General features: G+C 38.7%; 1 pseudogene; it reads left to right on the top strand.

Annotated features, from left to right (window-relative positions):
• Positions 1 to 27,187, top strand: part of LOC114701346 — a 60,500-nt pseudogene that overhangs the window by 28,589 nt on the left and 4,724 nt on the right.

The following is a 27,187-nucleotide window of genomic DNA, read 5'->3' as shown; positions in this document are numbered from 1 at the left end:
GTGTTTGGTTGTCAGGAATTATTGGTTACTGATACTGTGTATTGCTGGGAGCTAAGCTACAGGCTGTGCTTTGGTAGCTGCTCTTCTGAAAGCATGCTGTTTGGCCTGCCATTTATTAATTACAGGGTTTTGTTTGCCCACTGTTCTGACTCAGCACAAGGTTTTTCACAGTACTGTAAAATCTCCACAGCATGGTTAATGTAATATTGCCCAGCACACAGGCAATCTTAATTTTACATCCCTGTTTTCACCCCCACACCATGCCTCTGTAGTTTCCTGTGTGCCTAAATCTTTGATTGTTATTTTCCCTGTTAACTTCCTCATTTTGGTAGACACAGTCTTTTTCTGAGAAAGGGCCAAGGAGAATAAAGTTTTGAGACCTTGTGGTTCTGAAAATGTCTTCTGTGCTCACACTCTCAATCGATGATTGAGCTGTCATCAGACTTGGAAAGTGTCACTCTATGGCTTCTAGTTCTCATCTTGGCTGCAGGATGTAGAATCTTCGGTACCATCTTAAGAATTGCTGATGCCTAGGTCACTCAGGAGTTCCAGTTTAATTAGCTGTTGCTGTTTGAGACGTCCCGGGTGATTCTGATTTGCAGGAAGGATTGAAAACTACCTACCATGTCTTTAATTCTATTAGCTAGAAAGCTTCTCCACACTTAGAACTTTATTTCCAAGAACCATCTATTGTAGGGATCTTCATTTTATAGTAGTCATACTTTCACTTAAGGAACTTTTTCATTTCTGAAGCTATTACCTTATTTTCTTCTTAGTTGTTTTGTCATTAGTTGCCAGTATTATTTCTGTGTCCTTAATGGTCTTGTTTATGTTAGAGGATGTTCTCAAGCAGCTTTTGACTCTTGGCTGTGAATTCACAATTCAGAGTGAAGGCCTTAAAAAAACATTAAGGCTTGTTGATCATCTGATTTCCGTTGAGGGTGTCTGTAGGAGTCTTAAGTGTGTGCATGTGCAATATTTTTTTGGTCATGCTCTATATTTATGTAAGCCATAAGCCCAAGTAATTTGAGGCCTCATATGATAAATACACAGAAGACATTTCTAACCTTCCATATTTTTCTCTGATAATTTTATCTATATTTTAAGAGTCCCTCCAACTATTACCGTTTTCACAAATGATATTATTGTATTTGTGTGTGGTAAAAGTATACAATTTATGCCCACTACAAATATTATATTAAAGTATCTGGGTAGAATCACATAAAGAATGATTACAGAATTGAATATTGCTTTATCTCTTAAAGAATAAAATGGAAAATTATCTTTAAAGTTTTTTCTTTTCAGATATCATAAATTCATGTTTCTGTAGTCCAAAAGTAATTTTTTATGTACTAGACATTTCTATTTTTTGTTGACTTGATTTTCTTACATACTTAGTAACATGGAAAGTGCAATTGCTGAGAGTGTCGTATGTAATTTAATTGATGATGACGGATATGATCCAGTTTATAATTCTGTGAGTCAGCCTATTGGGTATCAAGTTTTACATTTTAATTGTGAAACTAAAAAATTCTTTGCTGCAAGTTTTCTTGAAGTCTTACTTTATTTAAAACAATTCTTTAGGGGTTGGGTGTGGTAGCATACACCGTGATCCCAGCTTTCAGGAGACCGAGCAGGAGGACTGCGAATTTGGGCCAGCCTGCATTCTATTACAAGACCCTGTCTAAAACACAATAAACATTTTAATAATTTTTCATTGCAAGTGGGCTTTGAGGTTTCAGGAGTGCCTGCGCTGTTCTCGTCAGTGCTGTGCTCGTGCGCTCTCTGCTCATGGCATCCCTTCCCAGGAGAGAGTAACCAAAGACAGCTTTCTCTGCAGTATACTTCTCGAGCATCAGGAATGTATGAGACTTTGACACTTGGTAGTCACTTAGCTGTGGTAGTTTAAAGTAGTTTTAATATTGCAAGACAATTTCATTTGAAAAATTAACAGTTTTTTTTGTGTCAATATTAAAGTTACATTGTGAATGAATTTGTTTGTCTTTTTCTTTTTGGCTCTTATAAGTAGGTTTAGAGTTCCAGGAGCTTTGTTAGTGTTAATTAGTGTGCTACATTTTATTCTCTTTCATATTTCAGACTTGATTTGTTAGTAATGGCCAAAAAGTGTGTAGAATGGTAAATTGTAATAGGCCAGACATTTGTAAGGTAGAAACTAGTGATGCCACAGTGTGCAAGAGGATCCTTCTTAACTATGGCTGCTCTATCCAACCATAAAGATGTATTTTAGTTTCATCTGTTTTGTTTTAAGCATTTTTAAAACACAAAAACAATCTTTCATAAATGTCTTTATGTTTTGGGAAGTAATAGTGACTAGGTTACTTCATTGCTAATTATTTTTCTTTTGCAGTGGAATAATAAGCAGAAGTGTGGCTTTATTCAAGGAACCATTTTTTAAATTTATAGCAGCTACTCCATTGGTAAACAGTGCACAATGATGGATGGCATGTGACAAAATGTTGTAGATAGTTTCAAGTGCTTCACAGCTTGGGCAGCGCTAAAACACTTTGGTTTTCTGCAGTTCGAGTCAATTTTAACTGAGACTTAGAAGCTTTGTACTGTCCTAATTGCTTCATGTTTCAAGTAGAGTCATTGCTGTGAACAGTATGTCGGTACTGTTCCATGTTTTCCTTCTAGTCAGCTTTTACAAAAGACCAGTATCTCTTTCTCTTCAAGAATTATAGAAAAAATTGCATATTTTATTTTCCCCATTAGTGTAAGGTACCATTTCTTAAAAAGTTTTGTCAAAGAAACAGAGCATGCTGTAAGCCATTTTAGAATTTTATATATTATAAAATCTTTGAGAGATCTTTGTAAGGATGTTTGATAGCTTTGTTTAAATCCAGATTTCCCAAATTTATTTACCTACTTCCTCATAAAAAATAAATTATTTCCTTATCAATATACCAGTCAGGTATTTGGAAGATCTAGGCAAATTGTTTGCTGCCATGTTTTGAGAGAGAGAGAGAGAGAGAGAGAGAGAGAGAGAGAGAGAGAGAGAGAGAGAGAGAGAGAGAAATATTTTATATAATCACATTAGGGAATATTAATAAGAATTCTCTGAGAAGAAATTCTGTTGACCCCACGTTTTATCTCTTTAATAGATACACATGCATAGTATACGACTGTCATAATGGCTTTCAAACTCTTGTTAGGATTTATTTTTATTTTATGTATGTGGGTTTTACCTGCATGAATGTGTGTGCACCATATGCATGGCTAGTGCCCCCCAGAGGCTAGAAGAGAGTTCCAGACAGTTATGAGCTGCTGTGTGGGTGCTGGGAACCAAACCCACGTCCTCAAAAAGAAGAGCAGTGCTCTTTCCTGCTGAGGCATCTCTCCAGCCCTACTCTCAAACTCTTAAAGTAGTAGAACCCTTATTTTAGATTCTTAATATGTGTTTTAAAAGCAGATGAAGGGAGCTGATTTTGTTGAATGTGTCGAGGGACCTCAAGCTTTATTTATTCATTCATTCATTCATTTATTTTTTCATTTATTTATTCATTTTTTTAAAATGTTTGTTTATTATGTATACAGTGTTCTGTCTGCAAGTATGCTTGCAAACAGAAGCGGTTAATAGATCTCATTAAGGAAGGTTGTGAGCCACCTTGTGGTTGCTGGGAATTGAACTCAGGACCTCAGGAAGAACAGCCAGTGCTTTTAACTGCTGAGCCATCTCTCCAGCACAGACTGAAGCTTTTACAGACTGATTCTGATGCTTCTCTCAGTGTCAGCCAGTTCCAGGATTGGCCAGTCAGAACCTGTAGGAGAAGTCTCATTACTCACCTTTAAAAAAAAAAGGAGGTGGGTCTCAGTATGTAGCCCTGGCTGGCCTGAATCTCATTATGGAGACCAGGTTAGTCTCAAACTCACAGAGATCTGCCTGCTTCTGAGTGTTGGATTAAAGTGTGCACCACCACACTCAGTCTCATTTTTTTCCTTTTCTTTTCTTTCTTTCTTTTTTTTATATTTTTTTTTGGCAAAACTCTGTTAGAGTCTAGTCAGGCTGTCTAGGTTTCCACTACTCCAGTAGTGGAAGCAATGTGTGTAGCTGGAGTTTTCCTGCCTTGCCCACAGTCAGGACAAATCTTTGTCACCCGCCAGTCCCACAGCCGCTCAGACCCAACCAAGTAAACACAGAGACTTATATTGCATACAAACTGTATGCCATGGCAGGCTTCTTGCTAACTGTTCTTATAGCTTAAATTAGTCCATTTCCATAAATCTATACCTTGCCACGTGGCTGGTGGCATACCGGCATCTTCACATGCTGCTGGTCATGGCGGTGGCTGCAGTGTCTCTCCGCCTCAGCCTTCCGCTTCCCAGAATTCTCCTCTCTCCTTGTCCCACCTACTTCCTGCCTGGCCACTGGCCAATCAGTGTTTTATTTATTGACCAATCAGAGCAATTTGACATACAGACCGTCCCACAGCAAATGTGTAGTTGCAACAAGACCCACAAAGTCTACACTTCTTTCCTCTGCTCTTTCAAGCTCACTGAGATAGACCCTCTTAGTCTTTCTACTGTCATTAGTTCATTCCAGTGAGAATCAAGGATGCCAAAATATTTAAAACCAGCAAAAAACTACTTTGGTTTATCTGTAATATCCCAGAATTCCGGGTGCTGTAACCCGGAACCTTGCAGTGCTAACTAAGCACAGGTTCTACAGGTCTTCCCTTGAATACACCAGTAGCCCTTGGTTACCATTTTTACTTCATTTTATCATCTGCAGAGTCAAATTCAAGCAAGCTGTTAAAAGGTTGCAAATTTGCAAACTTGTTTCCAAGATTTCATTTTTTTTTTATTACTTTATGATTCAGTAGACATTCCCAAGAAGGGCTTTAGAGCTCTAGGCTTTCCAGTGTTACATTGGGCTTCTTTTGCAACTAATGCATTGCATGTGATGGTTTGCAGTGGCATCATTGGCCGTAGCAGTAAAGACTTCAAGAGATACTTGTTCAACTTCATCGCTGCCATGCCTCTTGTAAGTGCACTTCCTTTGAACTCTGATTTGGGAGAACTTTACACCTATTAATCTTGAATTTGTACTTACTAACTTTAAGATTTGTGGTATTAAATTCTAATTTTGTGTTAAAATTGTAGTTTATGGTTAATATTCAGTGTAACACTACACTTAATTGAAAACTAAAAATTTTGTTGATTTGATCTTCTTTATGTTGTGTGTGTGGTTGTAATAACACACACATACACACACACATTGTTTTTTTTTCTTTTGTGTTTCTGTTGTTCTCTCTCTCTCTCTCTCTCTCTCTCTCTCTCTCTCTCTCTCTCTCTCTCTCTGCTTTTCTCTCCCTCCCTTCCTTTTTCTCTCTTTCTTTTCAACGTTCTCCTGACTAGATTTTCTCAAGTGTTTAGCCACATTCTCTTAAGTGGCAATCACACCCTCTCCCACTTGGATAAAATACATTCCAGGTTGTGAAATTGGGAATAAGATGGCAAACCGCCAGGAAACTAATGAATAAAACATAAACAGTTGCAACTTGAACCACTGTTAAATTGGAGTCTATATCTGAATTTACTTAGCAATTAGTTTAGCCTAAAAACCAAATGATTTTCTTGCCTTGGTTTTTATTTTTATTTTCTTGGCCATATAAGACTTTTAATGTCCAGATTTAGGAGAACTTTGCTTATGAATCTAATTAATTTCTAGTTTAATACTTGAGGATGGACATACATAATTTTTAGATTTTTTTTTAATTAAAAGTTAAGATAGCTAACAGGTATCAAAGGTTGGAAGTACTATGTGGAGCATCTTTAATAAATGAGTTTAAACGAACTGGAAGGATTGATTTAATGGTGGGATAGATTAGTAAAGTGGCTCTAGAATAATTCTGGGAAGTAGCATATAAAACTCACACTTTGAAAACAAAAACCTGCTGTCCAGGTTGTAGTATTGGTAGTGGAGCAGAGTGTAGAATACAAGTTTCTGAACTTGTAAAGTCTCTATCAGTGTAGAAATCGAAAGCTTTGCATTTTTGATCACCCAGAAGGATCTCATAATAATATATTAAAATTAGCTCCAACTAAAATCCAGATAGGATAATTAAGTGCATGTGCTTAGCTGCTTATTTTTGCATTTTATAAAAACCTAAACAAAACAGAACTGAAGTACAGTATGCCTGTGGGTTATGAAAATCAGAACTTGTAGATGCAGAAAACTGATAGAGGAGTAAATTGCAATTTAGTAAGTAGAGGTTGAAACAAAACCAGTAATGCTTGCTTGTTTGTTTTAGATCTCGTTGGTTAATAACTTCTTGAAGTATGGTTTAAACGAACTCAAACTGTGCTTCCGAGTGAGGCTCACTAGATACCTCTATGAGAGTATCTCCAGTAAGTGAAGCCTATTTCAAATACTTAAGTTTGGACAGTAATGTTTATGATATCAGATGTTTTTCTTGTTTACTGGATGTTTCTGAAGAAAATGTCTCTTAGACTAGGGCACCTGGGGAGGATGACCTGTCAGTGACGGGGCTCTAGTCTATCTCCTATATAGCCATCAGACCACCCTTCTCTGGCTGCTTCCCCACGGCTGACTAACTTAGGACAATTCTTAGGGTGTCTAGACTGGTCCGTTTGTGTTTATGCAGTGGGTGGTATATGAATGCATGCTTTCTGTAATTGCTTGTTTTGAAAACACTTTTTGATTGCTATTTCAGAGCTTTCACCTATTATATAAATGGGCAACCTGGATAACAGAATAGCAAATCCAGACCAGCTGCTCACACAAGATGTAGAAAAATTTTGTAACAGTGTAGTTGACTATATTTCAAATCTTAGTAAGGTAAGTTTTTACTTAAAAAATTTTGTTAAATTTGTTGAATTTAGAATCTGAGGAATTCATATAGAATTGATTGATGGAAGGGAATAGTGTATAAATAATTCTTTTAAAAGAAATTAGGATAATTATAATTGTTTTAATTATATAATTTAAAATCTTATTTCTGTGAAGTATTTTACTTAGATTGAAAGTAGTGTCTTACAAAAGTTTTATAAAGAATTTTGTGGACTGATTTCAGCCATTGGTCTCTTGCCTGTTTACCTCTAGCACTTGATACAGGTTGACTTTTCAGTTTTTAATTTCAAAGTATACATCCGTAAAATGAGACAAGACTTCCTGTTTTCAGTATCATTCTATGTGAAAAAAGTAACTCTGTGTGTGTGTGTGTGTGTGTTGTGTGGTGTGTGCGCGTGCGTTTGCGTTTGAATGTGTTAACGTGTTCAGTGCATGCCATGCATGTGGAGGGTCAGAGGACAACTTTGGGTGTCAGTTCTTACCTATCCACATGTATTGGAGATAGTATCTCTCTTGTGTTCACTGTTGGGTTTAAGCTGGCTAGCCACAGGCTATTCTGGTGATTCTCCATCTCAATTCTCATCTCCAGAGGGACATGCTGGGATTACAGATGCTTGTGCTGCCATGTTGTGGAGATCAGAACTTAGATGGTCAGGTTTTCATGGCAAACAGTTTATTCCACCGACTCATTTTCCTAGCACCTCTCTCTTCAGTGTATAAATAGACCTATGGAACTAATTTTGTAGAGAAACTGTTACATATTCTTTCCTCTTGGCACTTGAGCAAATTTGTAGCTCGTAAAGTGTCGTACCCACAATAGAGAAGTGTTCTGAAATTAATATAGTGTTTCTATGCACTATAGTGCATTCTCTGTTTTAAACATGATTTAAATTATGAATATTATTTTTGGCCAGTAGCCTTTACATATATTTGAATTGAATTTTTAAAATATTTTTAAGCTCTTTATAATGGCAAGACAGAGAAAGTGAAAGGTACATTTTTGTATGAGCCAATTCATAAAGCAAACCATTTGTATTAGTACTCAAGTATTAGACTTCAATAAATGAAACACAATTTGGGTTTCTTGAAAAGAGTTAAAATACATGCTAGTGTCAGAACCCTGGTTGAATTTGTTCTCAGTGGTAGCAGTACTTTAATATGTAGAAACTTGAGTATTGGATCATCAGATAAGCTCCAGAGACTCACTTGATTATTTCATTTATGTAATTGTTATAATAAAGTAATAGACTCAAATAGTATTACAGAAGAAAGACCCTCTCATTTACAGATGAAGTTGTATCAAAACCAGAAAAATGCATAGCAGATTTGGAATTATAACTCAGTAGTTTTTTTAATGTTACTGTGTTACTAATGGGTAATTATCCTAGTAGAGCTATCTTAATGATGAGAGAAGTATTTTTCCCACTTGATAGTCAGTAGTCATTGTTTGAGATACCTCTATTTCAAGAGCTCTAACTCTGTATATTCTAATGTTTATTTTACAGCCATTTTTAGAATATAGTTTTGTATATTTTCAAGTTAACAAGTGCAATTGGAGCTCAGGTGAGTCCACTTTTATTCTTCTTTCATTGTGTATTTGTATAGATGCATTTGTGTGCACACATACACACACATGCACACATACACACACAGATCACAGGAAGAACTTATAGGAGTTTTATATTCTCTTTCCACCATGTAGGGTCCCAGATTGAGCTTAGCTTTGGCAAAAAGTGTCTTTACCCACTGAGCCATCTTGCTACCTGTGGCAGGGTCCTGTGCTGTTGTTCCCTTTGTGGGAGGGGGCCAAGTAGGCGCAGAGTCAACGACACAGACTCTTGAGAGAATGTCAAAACAACAAGCTCAGTTTATTCAGTCAGAGGCAAGTCTTATATACCCTCCTTCCACCTTGGGGGTAGGTCTGATGAATATGCATCTGCTGGTGTGACATGGCTGCCTCTCATTGGTCCAGGTCATCTCCAGATCATGTCTCAGCTGCTGTTGCTAAGGCCCTTAGGCAGACCCAGGTTGGCTCTCAGAAAGTGATGAGTCATCCCACAGCTACCCCTGTTCTACATTTTAAAATCTACAATATTACATTGTGATCATCATGAAGGTCTAAGAAAAAAAATTTAAGCTTGGAACATCTTCACATTATACCTAATATGACCTGGTTGTAAAGTAATACTATACTGGAGGCTTTAAAAGTATTGTAATTTGGCTTTTTAATGTTTACTAAATTAGTTACTTAAATTTTTTTCTCACAATAGTAGCTAGAAATATTTAAGCACATATTACGTACATTGAACACATGTACTTATTGTTCAAAGTAACATCTAAAGAGAGACTTGACAGAGTCTAAAAAGAATAAAATCATCAATATACTCAGAATGAATACTCATTCAGAAGTGTTTTATAATATAATTATTGACTAGTCCATGAGCCTTATCCTCTTGTCTCTGATATTTATGGTGACAAGAGTCTTTCTTTCTGAGTCTTACTGATGTCTAACTTGAATAATTATTTTATAGTGATTACATATTTATAGCAAATCATATAACAATGTGTTGGTTTTATGTACCTATATATATGTATCTTTACAACCATTTTGTGGTTGATTAATAGTTTGCCTTGTTATTTTTATTGCTTCCCTGTTTGAATTTCCTGTTTTTCTCTTCACTACCCTGTGATTAAGGTTTAATCATTCTCTAGCTGACTGTACCATAAGAGTGAATGGACCTAATTTTTCTAGTTTCTATACTGTAATTTGTATTTCTTGTACATATTGATATGTACAATTCTGCATCAACATTTTAAAATACAGTTAGCACCTCTGCTCTTGTGCTGTTTTTATTGAAGTGTTTTGAATCATTCAGGTACAATTTTGAAAAATCTTGGTACATATGTTCATATACATTGTACTAGCCATGAAAGGTGAATCAGTTCCTGCCGAAGTTTAAACTTACAATGTCTAAAAAAAGTAGTTATTCAGGCAATTATAATGAAGTGAGAATGTCCACTAATGGAAGTTTCAGGGAAGTATTTAGTGCTGGAAGAATTGGAGCTGACATTTGACTGTTTTGAAGTGATACTTAGATCTCCATTAGTTATGTTAAACTTATGTAAAAACTGCTCCTCTGAATGGCATGTTCAGGAAAACAGTTTTGTTTGGGATAAATTTGATTTGAATATGAGAGATGTGTAGAAATTAAGGGTGGTTTGGCAACTGGTTGCATCTTCTAAGATTGTCAGTGTACAGTGAGGTCATTTACAGAGTTGTAAAGTATAGAAGACGAAAGCTTAGGTACAAGCAGGGAAAGGCTGATAGTTTGTTTAACAAAGTGTCCTTGAGGCACCTATACACTGTTCAGGTGAGGGTGTAGGGCACATACTTGGCAATAATATCTTGTACTCTAAAAATGATAGGCTTAGAGTATAATTTAGGATGAGACAAGAGTTAGGAAGGAACCTAGGGGAACATTAACATTCAAATAGAATGTTGAAACAGAGCCCGAGAATTCTTGTGGACTGAGAGAACATTAAGATGGTTCCAGTGGAAGAGTGTTAGATGGCTGAGAAGGTAAGTTCCCGGAGAGGTTTTAGGTGACAGATATTGGGGAGGAGAGCTACAGGAGTTGGGTGGATGATAGTAACAGAAAGGTAGAGACTAGTGTTCTGTTTCCCAGAAAGAAAGGAAATAAGCGAGGCTCAGCTTTCTCAGGCTGTTACTTCGGACCATCTACACATGCTTTTTCATTACCGTGTCCTTGAGCTCTGTGTGTCATTCTCTCGTTAACCATAGGGCCCAGCAAGCATGATGGCCTACTTGCTTGTTTCTGGCTATTCCTAACTCGACTTAGAAGACCCATTGGCAAGATGACAATAACGGAGCAGAAGTATGAAGGAGAATATAGATATGTTAATTCTCGACTTATCACAAATAGGTAAGAGAAACATTCTAGAACTATAAAGAAAATTTCTTTTTGTGGATATTGATGTCATTTATATTGAAAGTCTAGCAGTATAGTTACTGAAATAGTGTGGTGTTTACTTGTTTTGAAAACAAGTTTTATGAAGAATATTGGTTTTATAAAGTAGAAATCCTGCATGTTTCAAGCCCTCTTTCTGTTAGCCATGTAGTTTCCTTGATTGACCTCTTCATATCTTCTGTTAACTGATTTTCTGTGAATTTCATCTTAAAGTTTAGTCCTGATATAATTCAAATTTGTTTGTATTTATTCAAAGAAACTTTTGCCTTAACTTATCCATAGACATTTTAAAGTTGCGACTGTCTTGCAGTGCTCAGTGATCCTGTTTTCCAGATAGGGTTTTTTTTTTTGTTTTTTTTTTTTTTTTTTTTGTGGGAGAAGGGGAGCCTCAGGATCTCTTGAATTTAGGCAGGTACTGTTCCATTGAAGTGATGCCCTTAGACCTCTGGACAGTTTTGACATCTAAAATATGAAGGAAAAAAAATGTAGGTATTGAAGCCATCCATAATAGTTTCAAAATGTACCCTTTCTACTTATCAATTCTTTCTATATTACGTGATTTTAGCAAGTTATTCATAGCTTCACTTTCTCGTAGATAGATAATGGAGTTGTTATGAGGATTAACTCTACATATATGCTTTTGGCTCAGGTTTTGATCAGGAGCTAGAATGCTCTGTAAATTTTCTTGTGTCCATCTGCCAACTTTAAGTCAATTTTGAGGGTCCTAGTATCTATGTAATACTATGTAGGCTACTCTATAGGAAGTTACAGAATTACTTAGGAGATCTCACTCTTAATAGTTTCCTCTTCCAGCTAGGTGGTAGTGGCATATGCCTTTAATCTCAGCACTCAGGAGGCAGTGGCAGGTGAATCTCTATGAGTTCGAGACCAGCCTGGTCTAGAGAGCAAGTTCCAGGACAGCCAGAGCTGTTGCACAAAGAAATCCTGTCTTGAAAAAAAAAAACTAAACCAACAATCAAAAAATACTGTCCTCTTCTCTTGCTTCCTTGTTAAACCATATTAATTTTATATGTGGATTTCATGCTGGGGGAGGGGAATAATAGTACAGTTAGTGAAGAGCTGTTTATGGGATGCTCTTACTAGAAAACAAACATGCTCCCGTAGTGGAGATATTGCTTGTGCACACAAGAATCCTTAGGACAGAGCAGTCAAGGCACAGTAGGATTGGAGTTGTGGCTCTTGCTGGCTCTCCTCTTGGCTCTGTCCTGCCTTACGTACCATCTGTCTTAGTTAGGGTTTCTATTGCTGTGAAGAGACACCATGACCTTGGCAGCTTTTATAAAGAAAACATTTAATTGGGGCTGGCTTACAGTTCATTATCATCATGCAGAAAGCTTGGTGGCATGCAGACAGACATGGTGCTGGAGAAGTAGCTGAGAATTCTTCATTTGGATCCGTGGACAGCAGGAATTAACTGATTGAGTCAGTAGGCCTAGTTTGAGCTTCTGAGACCTCAAGGCCCACCCCCTAGTGATGCACTTTCTCTGACAAAGGCATGCCTACTCCAGTAAGGCCAGATCTCGTAATTGTGCCTATTCCCTACGGACCTGTGGGCCATTTTCATTCAAACCACCACAGATCCCTTTCCAATGGTTAACTCTTGTGTGCACTTTGATTATAGATTGCGTGTGCAGGTGCGTAATAGTACCCATGTGGAGGTCTCAGTTCTTTCCTGCCACCTTGGGTTCAGAGATGGCATTCAAATTGTCAACCTGCATACAAGTGCTGCCTAGCCATCTCACCAGCCCCACACGTATTCTCAGTGTGTCTAAGGTGTGGTATTTGGGCTTCCATGTAGATACTTACTTTCTGGTGCTGTAAGAAGTACTTTGTAGGGGCTGGAGAGATGCTGTATGGTTAAGAGCACTTGTTACTTTTGCAGAGACCTGGCTTTGATTCCCAGCACCCACATGGTGGCTCAACCATCTGTAACTCCGGAAGTCCTTTACTTGGGCAGTTTACATCATATTTACAGGGTTAGAAAGACTATAAGCTTTAGTTTAGACAGAGTGATAATTTTAGCTGTTGAACTCTGCTGGTTATGTAACTTTAAAGAATGTATAATACATTGAGCCTTTCTTCACCTGTAAGGTACTGGCTTTCTAAAGAATTTATCTAATTATACTGAGCCTTCTTCATCTGTATGGAACTGGTTTTTCCCTGCTGAAGATCTTTTGCCCTTGTGGACCCATTCACACTCTCAGGAAATTGTTGAGGAATGTGTGGGACAAAAATAAGAAGAGCTTTGGTGCATCTAGCCCTGAGGGCACTGCAGCACTGTCGGGACTTTAGGCTTTTCAGTTTTTCAAAGGCTGTCTATCAAAATAGCACTACTTGTATTTTTTTGTTATTTTTGTCCCCGCTCTGATTTAGGTCTGCAATTTAACATGTGGTCTATAATGTCCACCTCAGCCTAATCTTCCTTTATATCAAAGTGTCTTCCTCTTCTGCCTCAGTTACAATTTGTGAGCATTTGCTCACTTCATCTTTAATACCAGGTTACATACAGGTAGCTTATAGTCCAGTCTGTGATCCAGTCAGGTGTGTGCCATATACTCCTAAAGAAACTGGATCTCAGGTACAGTCCTAGCTTGGCTTATGCCAAATGTTCTCTTAGTGACAGCTACTTTTCTTTATTATTATTATTATTATTTGTTTTATTATTATTGAGGAGGCGACGAGGACAGCTTTGTGGAGCTCGTTCTCCCCTTCTGCCTTTCTGTAGGTTTGGGGATTGAGCTCAGTTGGCCGGCTTGCACAGCACGCCTTTACCCCTGAGCCATCACACTGGACCAAGATGTCCATACAAACATTAATGTTCACTCATTGAACACCGCATGTCAGTTACATTTCAGGGTGAGAGAACATTGACATAATTGCTGAATTATTTTCTTTAATAGTGAAGAAATTGCCTTTTACAATGGAAATAAACGAGAAAAGCAGACAATCCACTCAGTCTTCCGAAAACTGGTAAGATAAGACTTGAGGTAACCAGGTGGTGGTGGCTCACACCTTTAATCCAGCACTTGGGAGGCAGAGGCAGGCAGATCTTGAGTTTGAGGCCAGCCTGGTCTGCAGAGCAAGTTCCAGGACAGCCAGGGCTACACAGAGAAACTATCTTAAAAAAAAAACCAAACAAAACAAACACTTGAGGGTCACATGGTTTTTTTTGTGTGTGCGCTTATATAGTTGAATACATAGTTAAAGATGTATTTTAAATAGCAAGTCTTTATACTGTGTTTTAAACTATAAAGTTTAAAACTATTGCATTAACATTAAATTCTCCATTTATTAAATGGGATGATTTACTAAAATAGTCTTGCGCATTTTTGCAGTGGTTGTTAAAGAAGTCTCATTGGATGATTAGTTATAGCTCCACAGATTAGTGGAGAACATTTTACAGCAGGAATCAGCAAGCTAAAAAGGACAAGATAGTTATGTATATATATTACATTTCCTGCCCACATAGTCTCTGTTGGAACTATAATATATGTGTGAGTGGTGTGGCTATGCTAATAAAACTGATTGATAACGCAAGTGACCTTTGATTTAGAATATAGAGATTTTTTAAAAACAGTTTTTCTTTATTTGATGCTTGGAAATTTTTTATTCAAATAGTTTTACTCATTCAGCAGATACTGCAGTACAGCTAGAGTGCTTGGTAGGTGCCATCATTAGGTGCTAATGATAATTAGGTGGTGAGCATGATAGATGAAATCCTGTCTCTAGGGAGCTAGTATTTTAATGGAAATTGTGATATTAAGTACATATTTTACAAATACTAAAACGTTGTCTTGAGCTACTTCAAAAATTGTATTTTTTCCATTTAATGTTAACTTGAGTTTTTAGAGTGCTCACTGATTAGAGCATCTAAAGCTCCTTTCCTTAAGATTGCTGTCCACTGACCAGCTTTTCACATCGCTTCTCTAAGCCCGGGGTTATCAGCCCAAATACTAACAGCTTATTACAGCTTTACCTTCTCTGACAAGCCTATTTGAAATGGATTCTCATCCTTCTTCTTTGCTTTAGTGACTGATGAGTTTGTATGTCTCTAGCAGTATTGTAAACAGCATTATACTATTATGTGTAATATGTTGTTGTTAAGTAATAGTTGGATAGGGTGTGTGTTTGGAACCTGATTTTTTTCTCAGTGTTGTGCTCATTGTTTGGTGTCTAGCAGAGTGATGAATCATAGCTACTGTTTGTAAATTAACTGTGCTTTATCCTTAGGGAAAATTAGTTCTTTTATTTGTAAAGAAAAAAAAATACATTTTTCTTTTGTTTTCTTTCAGGTGGAACACCTACATAATTTCATTTTCTTTCGGTTTTCTATGGGTTTCATTGATAGCATCATTGCCAAATGTAAGTATGTTTTAAAAGAGATGGTGGGACATGATTTGTGGGGCAAGTGAAGTAATGATACTTAATTTAACTGTTTTGTTCCAGATGTTGCCACAGTAGTCGGGTACCTGGTTGTCAGTCGCCCTTTCCTAGATCTCTCCCATCCTCGGCACCTTCATAGTACACATTCAGAGCTCCTAGAGGTGAAGTAATAATACTGATGAGGGCAAATTCACATTAAGGCTTTGCTTTTATTTTAGAAATGTGAGCAAAATCTAATGCTTGTTTCTCTTTAAGGATTACTACCAAAGTGGAAGAATGCTTTTGAGAATGTCTCAAGCTCTGGGCCGTATAGTTTTGGCTGGCCGTGAAATGACTAGACTGGCTGGGTAAGATTAGTAATAATAAGCAATGCATTGAATCAGTTGTAAATATATGTTGTTCTTAAAATGTGGTACCCAGTTGAAATTAAGATGAGGGAGCGACTGACCCTTCCTACTCTAGGAAGCTAGTTTGGGTAGAAAATTAAGGAAGACCTCTCTCTCAGTGAACTTTTTGTGCTTCCTGAAGACAGCTGTTTTGAATCTTATCCAGAATAGTGTTATGTTTGCTGTATTTCACAAACTCTGGCCTCGAATAAGTTGGAAAATTACCATTCTTGGCAGCCCTTTCTTACAGAAATTTAAGTTAGTGAGTAGAAGTTTCACATTTGAACATTTTTGTTCTCAACTATGGATTTTTACCCCTAAGGGTTTATACCAACATCTTAGCTAAATAATGAATAGAGGTTGATTTTAGTGGAATAAACCAATTACCTTACGGCATCTGTGGTTAGTTGTAGATATGTTACCCAGTAGCAAAGCTGTTTTAGCTCATGGATGGATTGAACAGCTCAGAAGCTGAAATAGAAGGCAGAACCTCAAACCATACAAGGTGTGAAAAGTGCACAGACTTTGGTTGTCTAAGGAAGTGTGCTGCCACCAGCTCTCTCTAGGCCTGTATCTGTTCCTGCGTTCTCTCTCTGTCATAGTGCTAGGTCTTCATAACAAGTCAGAGGTCAACACTGTGAGGCCTTGTTCCTGAGAAGCTGCTATGTGTTGTATCGTTAGTAACTTCCTCAGACTTGTATGAGTTCATCCATGTCAGTTTCCTTGCAGGGGTTCTTTTTTCTCCTCCCACAAAAACATTTTATTAAGGAGTGATTGGTATATTAAAAACATCATATTTAATGCACACAAATCATGAATTAAGAACAAGTATGCTTCTGTGAAACTATCAACACCGAGAGTGTAATTGTATCTGTCACCTCCCAAGGTTCCTTTTGGGAGTTTCTTTTGTTATTTATACCAATAAACAAACAAATACTATCCCCCTTTGCTTCTCTGATGAGAAAACTTTTTTTGACCTCCATGACCTTCTTATAATCCCCAACTTCTTGCTACTGGATTGATTTCTATTGTCCATGAACTCATCATATATTCAGAATTCTTCATCTTTTCCTTCTTCAGAGTATGAGAGCAGAAATAGCTTCAGTTTCCCATTTAGAGAGAAGTAGCATTCCTCTAGTGAATCCGTGCTTCTGGTAGAAAGTATTAGTCGTGACAAGAAGTCACTCCAGCAGCTCAGGACCCAACCTTCCTGGGTCTGCAAAGTGTACTAGCAAGATTACTTGACAAGGGAAACACTGCTGTCTTGCCTCTTAATAGGGTGTTGTTGAGAAGAGGATCCTGTGAAACCTCCTCCCTTTTTTTTCTTTCTCTTTTACTGAAGCAAAATAGGGCACATGTGTTATCATTAATATTTTATGCTGATGAGACTTCTTTTATGTCCCTTAAGCTAAGTTACAATTTTAGACATTTCAGTTTATATAAAAGATGTAGTAATACCCTGACCTTGATTATGGTTTCTGTTAAATTTTAGTTTTACGGCTCGGATTACAGAATTAATGCAAGTACTAAAGGATTTAAATCATGGCAATATGAACGCACGATGGTATCGCAGCAGGAAAAGGGTAAATATAAACACCCCAGTTTGTAGTCACAGTTGTAAGTTGCTCCTAATATATGATGTTTTAATAATTGTTTTCCATTTAAGGTACTGAAGGAGCACAAGTTAGCCCTTGATACCTGGTACTGGAGAAATCATCAATGCAGACAACATTATAAAGTATGTACAGGAAAAGGCTGTGCTGTACTATATGTATTTACTTCACTTCATGGCAGCCTTTCTCATCAGCTTGTAGTTACGTGTGTAATGTAAAATTGACTTTAAAAATTTTAAATAGGGGCTGGAGAGATGGCTCAGAGGTTAAGAGCACTGACTGCTGCTCTTCAGAGGTCCTGAGTTCAATTCCACAACCACATGGTGGCTCACAACCATCTGAAATGAGATCTGGTACCCTCTTCTGGCCTGCAGTCATACATGCTGTATACATAATAATAAATAAATCTTAAAAAAAAAAAAAAATTTTAAATAGCTTTGGGTATCATTGACATAAAAGTTATATATATTTAATGCCTATAATTTGATGTTTTGATATTACATACACACTGTAAAACAGTGTCCATATTCCAGAAATTATTGTATCTCTTGTCTCTTCATCTGAACGTGTGTATGCCATTTCATGTGTGTAGAGCATATTTTTAACTGTTGTCCCTATGCTGCTGGTTAGACTCTAGAACTTACTCATCTTCCTTCATACTTTCTGAATGACATCACTTACATTTTCCCTTCCTCAGTCCCTAGCAACACTCTCTGCTATGAATTTAATGATTTAGATTCTGCATATAAGTTATATATGAACTGTGTTTCTTTTTCTGTCCTACTTTGTTTACCGCGATGTTCTCTAACCATCAAAAATGACTGATTGAGTTCTTTTACAAATATGTTGTGGGTTTTGAGAGTTTAAAGCAGATTTTTACTTACGTGCTTGTGTGTGTTCCTACTTGTCTGCATGTGTACCATGTTTGTGCAGGTGCATGTGGGAGCAGAAAAAGGCATTGAATCCCTGGAACTGGAGCTACAAGTGGTTGTGAGCCACCTGATATGGGTGCTGGGAACCAAACCTGGGTCCTCTGCAAGAGCAGTAAGTGCTCTTAACCACAGAGCCAACTCTCCAGCTTTTTTTTTTTTTTTTTTTTAAGACTGGATAATACTCCTTTGTATGAGGAGTGTGTGCTTACACATATGATATATTTTTTCTTTTTATCATTTGAAAGACTTTCAGGTTCCCCTTTTGGTTTGTTTAATAAATACTGCAGTGCATATGGGAGTGCAGATACCACTCTGCGACAATTATTTTATTTCCTTTGGTTATCTCTCTGGAATGGGATTGTCTCTCTGAAGCAGAGAACTCATAGCAGTTAAGTCTTTATTTTTCTGAGGACCCTCTATGCTGTTTAATTACATTCTGCCACAGTAGGTAAGGGTTCCCATTCCTCTGCATCTCGCCAGCACTTACCTTCATCGTGATAACTGTCGTCCTCACAGGGTGACACTCATTGCAGTCTGGAGAGGCAGTTCCCTGGTGGTTAAGATCTCGAGACCCTTTTCAGTTGCGTCTTGTCTTCTGAAAGTATTCTTTTATGAAGTGTCTGAATGGTCGTTACTTGTTGGGTTATTTCTATTTGGGGTATTGAGTTATTTGAGTTCCTTACTTGTTATTAATTTCCCTTTTTTATTAATATCCTTTTTTAGGTTTGATCATGTACTTTAGCAACACCAATGGAGATATCTTGATCCGGGATCTTAGTTTTGAAGTAAGTTTTTAAGTGTTCATATAAGAGTTTAAATTATCTTCAAAATATGAACTGGAAATTTGAATATTTAAATTAACTTTAAGGTTTGAGTTGTCTCTATCTAAACCCATACTTATTACATTTGAAACTAACTCTTTGAACCATCTAGAAATCTCGTTTTTCTTAAAATTAATTGGGCTTTAAAATTTTCAGGGATTACTACTGCATCAAATTTGTTTTGTTGGAGAGATGGCTCAACAGTTAGAACTTAAGCTTTCACAGAGGAACCAGCTTCTGTTCCAGCACCCACATGGCAGCTGACTTCTGTCTGTAACTCCAGTCCTCGGAGATCTGACATCCTCTTCTGGTCTCTGCAGGCTCCTGCACACACATAGTACACATAAACTTATGCGGGCATGCACATGCACAAATGAAAAAATAATCTTCAAACAAATTTTTTTGCAAATAAAGTCCATGACAAAAGATCCATCTAATTAGATTTACATGTATAATGAAAACTTAAACATGCAAATACAACTTTAATTGCCTTAAATAACAAACTCTAAATCAAAAGTCTCTTTGAGGGGGGTGTTTATGCAGGAAGATTTATATCCATTACAAACAATACAAGATCATTCTCTCTCTTTACATTTTATTTATACATTTTGTGTGTTGTGTGTTGGGGGTGGAGCACATGTCTTATTAAGTATGTCAAGGTCAGAACACAGTTTGAGTGAGTGGGTTCTCTTCATCTGCTGTATGGGCTCCAGGAGTTTGAACTCAGGTCATCAGGCTTGGCAGGAAGCATCCTCACCTCCTGAGCCGACTCACTAGTCCCTGGAAAACTAGCAGCACAGTTGCACCCGCGTAGGCCAGCAGGCTGTCAGTCAGGTAAACAGTGATATCGATTCACTGTGTTTTCCTAATTAAACTGGTGATATGATAGGTAAAATGAAAGGCTGTCCGTGACTGTTTTCGTGTTGATTTGTTTCTTGAAGTTTGAGGATTACTGTTTTAGGTTATTTGTCTGTTGAGACTTGCTGAGCTCAAAGTCTTAAAAATTAGCAACACGTTCTTACCCTACAAATGGTCTCTTAAGTTCCAGATACTGTCCTGTAGCGCACACTGCCAGGAGAACTCTGGGCCGCTCTGTGGCCAGGGTGGGTATTGAGCATTGAAAGTGTGGCAGGCGCAGTCATCAGACTCCGTTGTAGAGTGTATTTGATTTTAATTAGCTTGATTTCAATAGCCATGTGTGACAGTATTGGACAGTCTTGCTCTAGAACCTCCTCTGTGTGTACCCTCGTGCTAATGTTTGTATGTGTTTTTTAGCTGCTTTTCACTGAAATGTTTTCTGATAGCTTATAAAATAAAGAGTATTGTTAGATTTGCTTTTAAACTCTTATAATCTTAGGTAATTCTTTAGTTTTCTGCTCTTACTAATTTATATTTACTAAATATATCTACTGTCTTAAGTAACTAAGAATTAGAAATGTTAGTTATGCAAAGTGAGTATTGTATCATTGTCATGCCTCCTTTACAGCCAGGCCCTGTAACAGGAAGTAGAAACTGTACTGTGGTTGGTAATATTGGACAGGCTGGGGTGAGGAGCACTTCTCTCAGTCGCAGGCTGCTTCCTTTGTAAGCAGCCGCTCCTTCTTCCCGCCAGCAGCCCTGAGCTCCACTCAGACCGTCTGCCACTGCTGCTTGCTTTTGGAGTCTCATTGGCCAGGTCTGTCTGAGGCCCGAGTTTGCCCAGATTTGCCATAGCCTCTTCCTCCCCTCACAGTCGTGTTCCTGACTCACCTGTTAGCTTCCTTTGGTCCCTGTTTCTCTTTCTCTGGAAACTGTCTTCTTGTTCTCTTGGTCTGCTGTTAAGAATCCTTTTCTGCCTCACCTCTAGGTTAGATTTGGTCTTTTCTTGTCTCCCAGGATTTTCCTCAACATGGAGTTTCTTTATGGAACAAACATCCTTCAATTTTTTTTTTTTTTTAAATCATTTCCAGTTAGTTGTGCCATCTGACTCACTTTTGAAAATCAGTATTCCTTTCTTTGGAAGTCGTCATAAGGCCGACTCGACCATCAGAAAGCACACCTTTCCTACTTGCTTTCATGTTGTGTTAGAGCTAAACAATGTGCTTTATGAGCTCTCAGTACAGCATAGTTTATTCCTTTTTAAGATAATAGTATTCATTGTGTGCATAGACTACATTCTGTTTAGCCCTTCACCTGCTTGGGCTGTTTCTACCTTTTGGCTACTTTAAATAATGCTGATGGCTGTCTGTTTTATCTCAGTAGGAGCCCTCAGTTGGTTTGTTGCTATGTTTAGGACTTGCTGTCCACTACCTCTTCCTACCTCTTACCTCTCTGAGCTCAGTAAGTGCTACTGTTCTCTTTGCTGTCTTCTCCAGCAGAAGCAGTCTGTCTGTCCTGTGAGATGAGGCTCGTTCCTGTCCTCATGCCTGCTTGCTATGGGTGGCCAGGAGTGGTTTTCCCATGATAAGCTCCTTACACATCTCTGGAAGTTTTCTCAGTTCTCACTTTTGAGTGAGGTTTTTTTTTACCTGTGGCTTTTCTCCACAGTACTGAGTCTGTAGTATACAATTTAACTTATTTTTTGTATGTATTCTTGCTGACACAAGTTATGCACAATGTTATCTAAAAGAGCAAAAGAAATATGACCTACATATCTAATCATTGGGGAATTTTTAGGTAAAATGGTACACTCTTAGTATGTACTACAGGCATTAAAAGAATGGGCGAAAGGGACATAAATACAGTGACCTGGAGGAATATTTGTGACATACTATTAAGTAAATATAGACCTCTAAGTAAAAGAATGTAGTCTACAGTTCAGTTAAAAATATGTTAGTAAACATGAATATACACAATTATTGTCGAGAATCTCAGATTTTTTTAAGCTTTCAAATTTTACATTCTGATTAAGACTACACATTGAACAGTATAAATTAATGATGTTTTTTAAGAGCAAAAGGAAAAATTGAAAGTAAGTGGAAGTCAAGGTTTCTCCTAATCACTCCATAGTTGTACCTACACCACATTTACAGGTAAAATGAGAAGCTAATAATAAGCAGAGAGCTTTTTTGACTCTAAGGAAATACACATGATTAATTTAGTTAATTAGTTAATTCAAAGACTTACTGTCTTTCAGGTTCGATCTGGGGCCAATGTTCTCATTTGTGGTCCAAATGGATGTGGAAAGAGTTCCCTCTTCCGTGTTCTTGGTGAAGTATGTGCATATGGTTTCCAAATTTACCATCTTATTTTGTAATGCTGTTAGGTTCTGAATGTCACAGTCACTTCTGTCCTCTCTTTGTGTTCACAGTTATGGCCTCTTTTTGGAGACGTCTTACTAAACCTGAGAGAGGAAAATTATTTTATGTTCCTCAGGTAAGACTTTGAGCTATTTTTGTAACCTGTAAGAATTTTTGGTTTGCTATCTCAAAATGTACTTTTAATGACTCTTGCTATGTCATTATGACTACTAGCGACCCTATATGACCTGGAACACTGAGAGACCAAGTGATATATCCAGACGGAAAAGAGGATCAGAAGAAGAAGGGGATATCTGACCAAGTAAGGGGTGATCACATCCTGCATTCACCAAGCATGCCACTTCAGATTCTTTGTCATTTTAGACGTCAGATAGTGTGGCCTCTCTGGCCTAATCTAAAGCTTCCAAACCATGGTTGCAGCTCTCCAGGCGGTGGCAGGAGGAGCTGCTTCCTTAGGTGTTACTCATGGCATGTTTTAACCTTGTGACAGTGCTGTGTCCTCATCACCCCCATCCTTCAGTTATAGGACACCATTACCGTCCTGAAGCTCCCAGACGGTTAAGGGTAGTATGGCTAGAGACTGACCGTTCAGGTCAGCTTTGTGCCATTCCTTTTCTGAAGAGCACTACCTGTCCACTCGGTTGGCCATGGAGTTAATGAGCTAGTCTAACAGTAAGGTGAGACAGGTCATTAGCTTCTAATACACTTTTTCGGTCTTTCATCTTTGTATAAAGGTGCTGAAGGAGTACTTGGATAATGTGCAGTTGGGTCATATCCTTGAACGGGAAGGAGGCTGGGACAGTGTTCAGGACTGGATGGATGTACTCAGCGGAGGAGAAAAACAAAGGATGGCGGTCAGTATCCTCTGAGACTGGTACAAATACTTCTTAGAGTCACTGTTAGAATCCAGAGTTTGGCTAATCCGAACACAGAGTTTTGTCTTTTTCAGCAAGTATTAAACTATTAAAGTATTAGTTAGTTTAAATTGTAATAAAAGTGCTAGGAAATGTTCAACTTCATATAAATTTGGAATTCCAAAGAATGTATCAGTAATGCTATTGTTCTGTGAAAGGGAAAGCTGTAGATCTCCATATCCCACCAGTTCATTTTTTCTAGACATTGGCCTGTGAGGATGACGATCATGGTTCCATCGTTCTGTAGCTTTTCCCTCTAGATAGCACGCTCCTCTCTTCCGACTGCTCTCCTGAGTGCCTGTAAGTGCTGGGAGTGTGAGTTCTCCATGCTGGCTTTGCCATTGTCCTCATTCACTGTTACTGTAACTTGTTTCTCCCCTTTAACTGACCTACTCTTAAAGTTAGTTAGAATTTTAAAACTTTCCTAGGATAAAGAAGAATTGGAAAGGCACTGTTTTGATTTTTTTTTTTTTTTTAATGTATAATAACAAAATTACTTGGAAAAAACAGATTTTCCCCCTGCTTCCCAGCACTTACTCTTCCAGTATACCATCCCCTAATTATTTATTATATTCCAAGCTCCCACAGAACAGCCCATTAACTCTGAGCAGCAAATGGCTTTTCAGCTCCAAGTTCAAATGCTTCCACTATCCTTCCAAAAAACACATTGGTTAGGTCATTGTAGCAAACTCCACTGTTGGTACCAGTTTTCTGTCCCAGTTTGCTTTTGATTGTTATGATAAACACATGTCCAGAACCAATCTGAAGAAACTTTGTTTTAGTGTACATGTTTACAGACCATCGTCTGGTTGAGGTCGGGGCAGGAACTCAAGGAAGGGCTCTTAAAGCAGAAACCACAGAGGATGCTGCTTACTGCTCGTCCAAGGATGGTACTGCTCCAGGGAGCTGGGCCACCTTTTTTTTTTTTTTTTTTTAATGATTTTTTTATTTGAAAATGTTTTTTCTTTCCTTTTACATACCAACCCCTGTTTCTCCTCCTTCTCTTCTCTTGTTCCCCTTCACCTCCACATCACCACCATCCATCCTCATAGGGGGTAAGGCTCCCTTGGGTAGTCAGCACAGGCTGGCATACCAAGTTGGGGCTGGATCTAGCCCCTCCTCCTGCATCAAGGCTGATTAAGTCATCACACCATAGGGAATGGGTTCTAAAAAGCCAGTTCATGTGCCGGGATAAGTCCTGGTCCCACTGCCAGGGGCCCCACAAACACATCAAGCCATACAACTGTCACCCACATTCAGAGGGCCTAGTTCGGTTCCATGCAGGCTCTCTGAGCTGGGCCTTCTTACTTCAGTTAGTAATCAAGAAATAGTCTAGAGAGATGGCTTAGTAGTTAAGAGTACTGTTTGCTCTTCTAGAGGACCCAGGTTTGATGGCTAGTACCACATGGCAGCTCACAACTGTTGGTGACTCACAGGTCTACATCAGATGCCTTGTGTATTTACTTTTTTAGACAGTCTATCACTGAATTTGGAGCTCATAAGTTGGCTGGGCTGGCTGGCCAGTAAGGCCACAGGATCCGTTTTCCAGCACTGGATTAGAGGTGGAGGTCACCATGCCCAGCTTTTTTTTTTTTTTTTTTCTTTTTAAATGGGTGCTGGAATTTGAATTCAGGTCCTGGTGTTTGCAGAACTGGCACTTGACCCACTGAGCTATCTTCCCAGCCCCAGGCTTCAGTTTTCTACCGTACTACTTTACCTCTCAGCAGAAGAACTCGTTTTTTATTTGAAAGGAGGCTGTTATCCAGGTCAGTGCAGCTAATTTTTGAGTGCTTGTAGATGATAGCAATATGCCAAGCGGATTCAAAGGCTAGCATTGTATCTTTAAAACAGTGCTATTAAGTAATCCTGACTATCCAGCCACCAAGGAAACTGCACTTGAGTGGGTTAGGGCTTGCCAGGCGACTGCTGATGTTAGAACTGGTGAATGGCGCTTATCAAGCTCAGCTCAGGCAGCGTGCTGGCTTGAACATTTGCTCTACAGCTTCCTTGTTTTGTGGCGAGATTAGCTGACAGCATGGAGGGAGATGGAGACGCACACATAGACACATGAGGAGAAAAGGGAGGCACTTGGGAAATGCTGTCAAATGACTGTATCTCTGCGATCGTGTCTGTTTGCTGCTTCCTCTTCCTCACCTCATGCACATGCGTGTAAACCCCAAGAAAGCAGTTTGTTTCAGTTATCCACTTGGTGTAAGTGTTAGGTGTGTTGTAGTGGTTTAGTCATGTTGTTTCTGTGTTAGTGAATCTTACAGCTTAGGCAAACACGCAGACTCAGGACGCCACATACAGACTGTTGCAATTCCATAAAGGGTTCACTTGGATTGAGAGAATGACATTGAGCAGACACTTGAAGATGTCTGGACAGAGTCTGGCATTGGGACTTAAGAAGAATAAGCTTGAAGTGATAGCACAGGCATGGTCCAACATTCCAGAGGCGGAGGCAGGGGATTGCCATGAGTTTAGGCAGCCTGGGCTACATAGTGAGTTCCGGCCACCAGAGGCACAGAATAAGAGCCTCTATCAACAGAAACAAATAACACAACAGCAAAATGAGAAGAAAAGAAAAAAAAAGTGGCATGCAGAGTCTGAGGCTTAGATGCCTTACTTCAGAAGGAAGGAAGGGGAAGGAAAGGGACACAGGGGTCTCTAAGGCCTGGATGCCTTATCCTAGTAGTCGAGTGCTGGTGGATGTCGAGATCAGAGCAGGAGGAGGAGACTCCACAGGACCTGGAGATGAGAAAGGGGAAGCTGTGGAGAAGGTTTAGGTCGGGTTGGGGTTCTTTGGCTTGCGTTTGTGATAGATTGTCCCTGGTTACACGGAGAATGGAGGACAGCAGAGAAGGAGCTGAAGGTTGTGTCATCCTGGGAGAAAGTGAGTGTTCTCTGGATAGGGGCACGGCAGAGACGAGGAACTCGGAAGGAGAGTGGCTGAGAGAGAGGGTTAAGACAGGGCCAAGAAGATTCAGAAGAAAGAGGATCTGGGATTTAGTTCTGAGAACTCCACATACACACGCTGAATGGCCACGTGGGGAGCACTAGAAGGAAGAAGATGGCAGCAGGGGGCGCCAGTGGCTTCATGTTTCTCTCCAGAAGGGAGTGGTTTGAGTGGATGTTTCACACAGCCTAAGTGATGGGTTTAGGAACATGTCTCCTGCCTGGTTTGGGACAGGATGATCTCTGTTGGGGACAAGTGACAAAATAACTGTCCAAGACAAGGACAGACAGAACTTGCCAGAGAGTAGAGTGCGCTCGGAGTGGAAGTAAGGGAAGAGGTCCACAGCTTGCTAATGAAGAGTCTGTCATCTACAAGATCAGCAGAAGCTTCCAAAGACTGCGCACACCGGGGCCGACAGCGGAGGCTTGTCAGTGCCACAGGATTGCTGGCGGGAGCTCTAACAGGGGCCATCACTTAAACAGCACCTGCTTAAGATCTGTGATCTGAGCTTTAGGTCTAGTTCAAACACGAAACTTGTTTGTCTAGTGAACTTTCCTTATTTTAAAACTCAGTCCATCTCACAGCAGTTTGTGTTTTTCTCATAGCAATAAATATTTCCAAACACAATATTTCTCTCTTTGTTTAAGATGACAGTAAAACAATCTGTTTTATTTATATTATTTTTGTCTCTAGGAATGATGCTTTTTAGTTAGAATAATTTCATATTTTTAGCTTTATAAGACACCAGAAAACATATTTAACTGAAGTAAATTTATCTTTCTTTATTAGTTTTATCTTTAGGCCTGCCTTGTTTACACAGACTATCTCCTTTTATGCTTTAGATGGCAAGATTGTTTTATCACAAGCCCAGTTTGCCATTTTGGATGAATGCACAAGTGCAGTCAGTGTGGATGTGGAAGGCTACATTTACAGCCACTGTCGGAAGGTGAGTGTCACGCTGCAGGTGCGTCATGGAGTGTCGTCTGTGTGCCGTGTCCAAACACAAACCACACCAGCGTCACTGGAGTGTCTGTGTGCCGTGTCCAAACACAAACCCACACCAAAAGGAAATTCCAAGCCACAAGGTTGCTACAAAAGATA

This window comes from Peromyscus leucopus, unplaced genomic scaffold (assembly GCF_004664715.2).
Source record: "Peromyscus leucopus breed LL Stock unplaced genomic scaffold, UCI_PerLeu_2.1 scaffold_523, whole genome shotgun sequence".
Lineage (NCBI taxonomy): Eukaryota > Metazoa > Chordata > Mammalia > Rodentia > Cricetidae > Peromyscus > Peromyscus leucopus.
The sequence above is the reverse complement of the archived record's forward strand: the minus strand, read 5'-3'. Positions and strand labels throughout refer to the sequence as shown.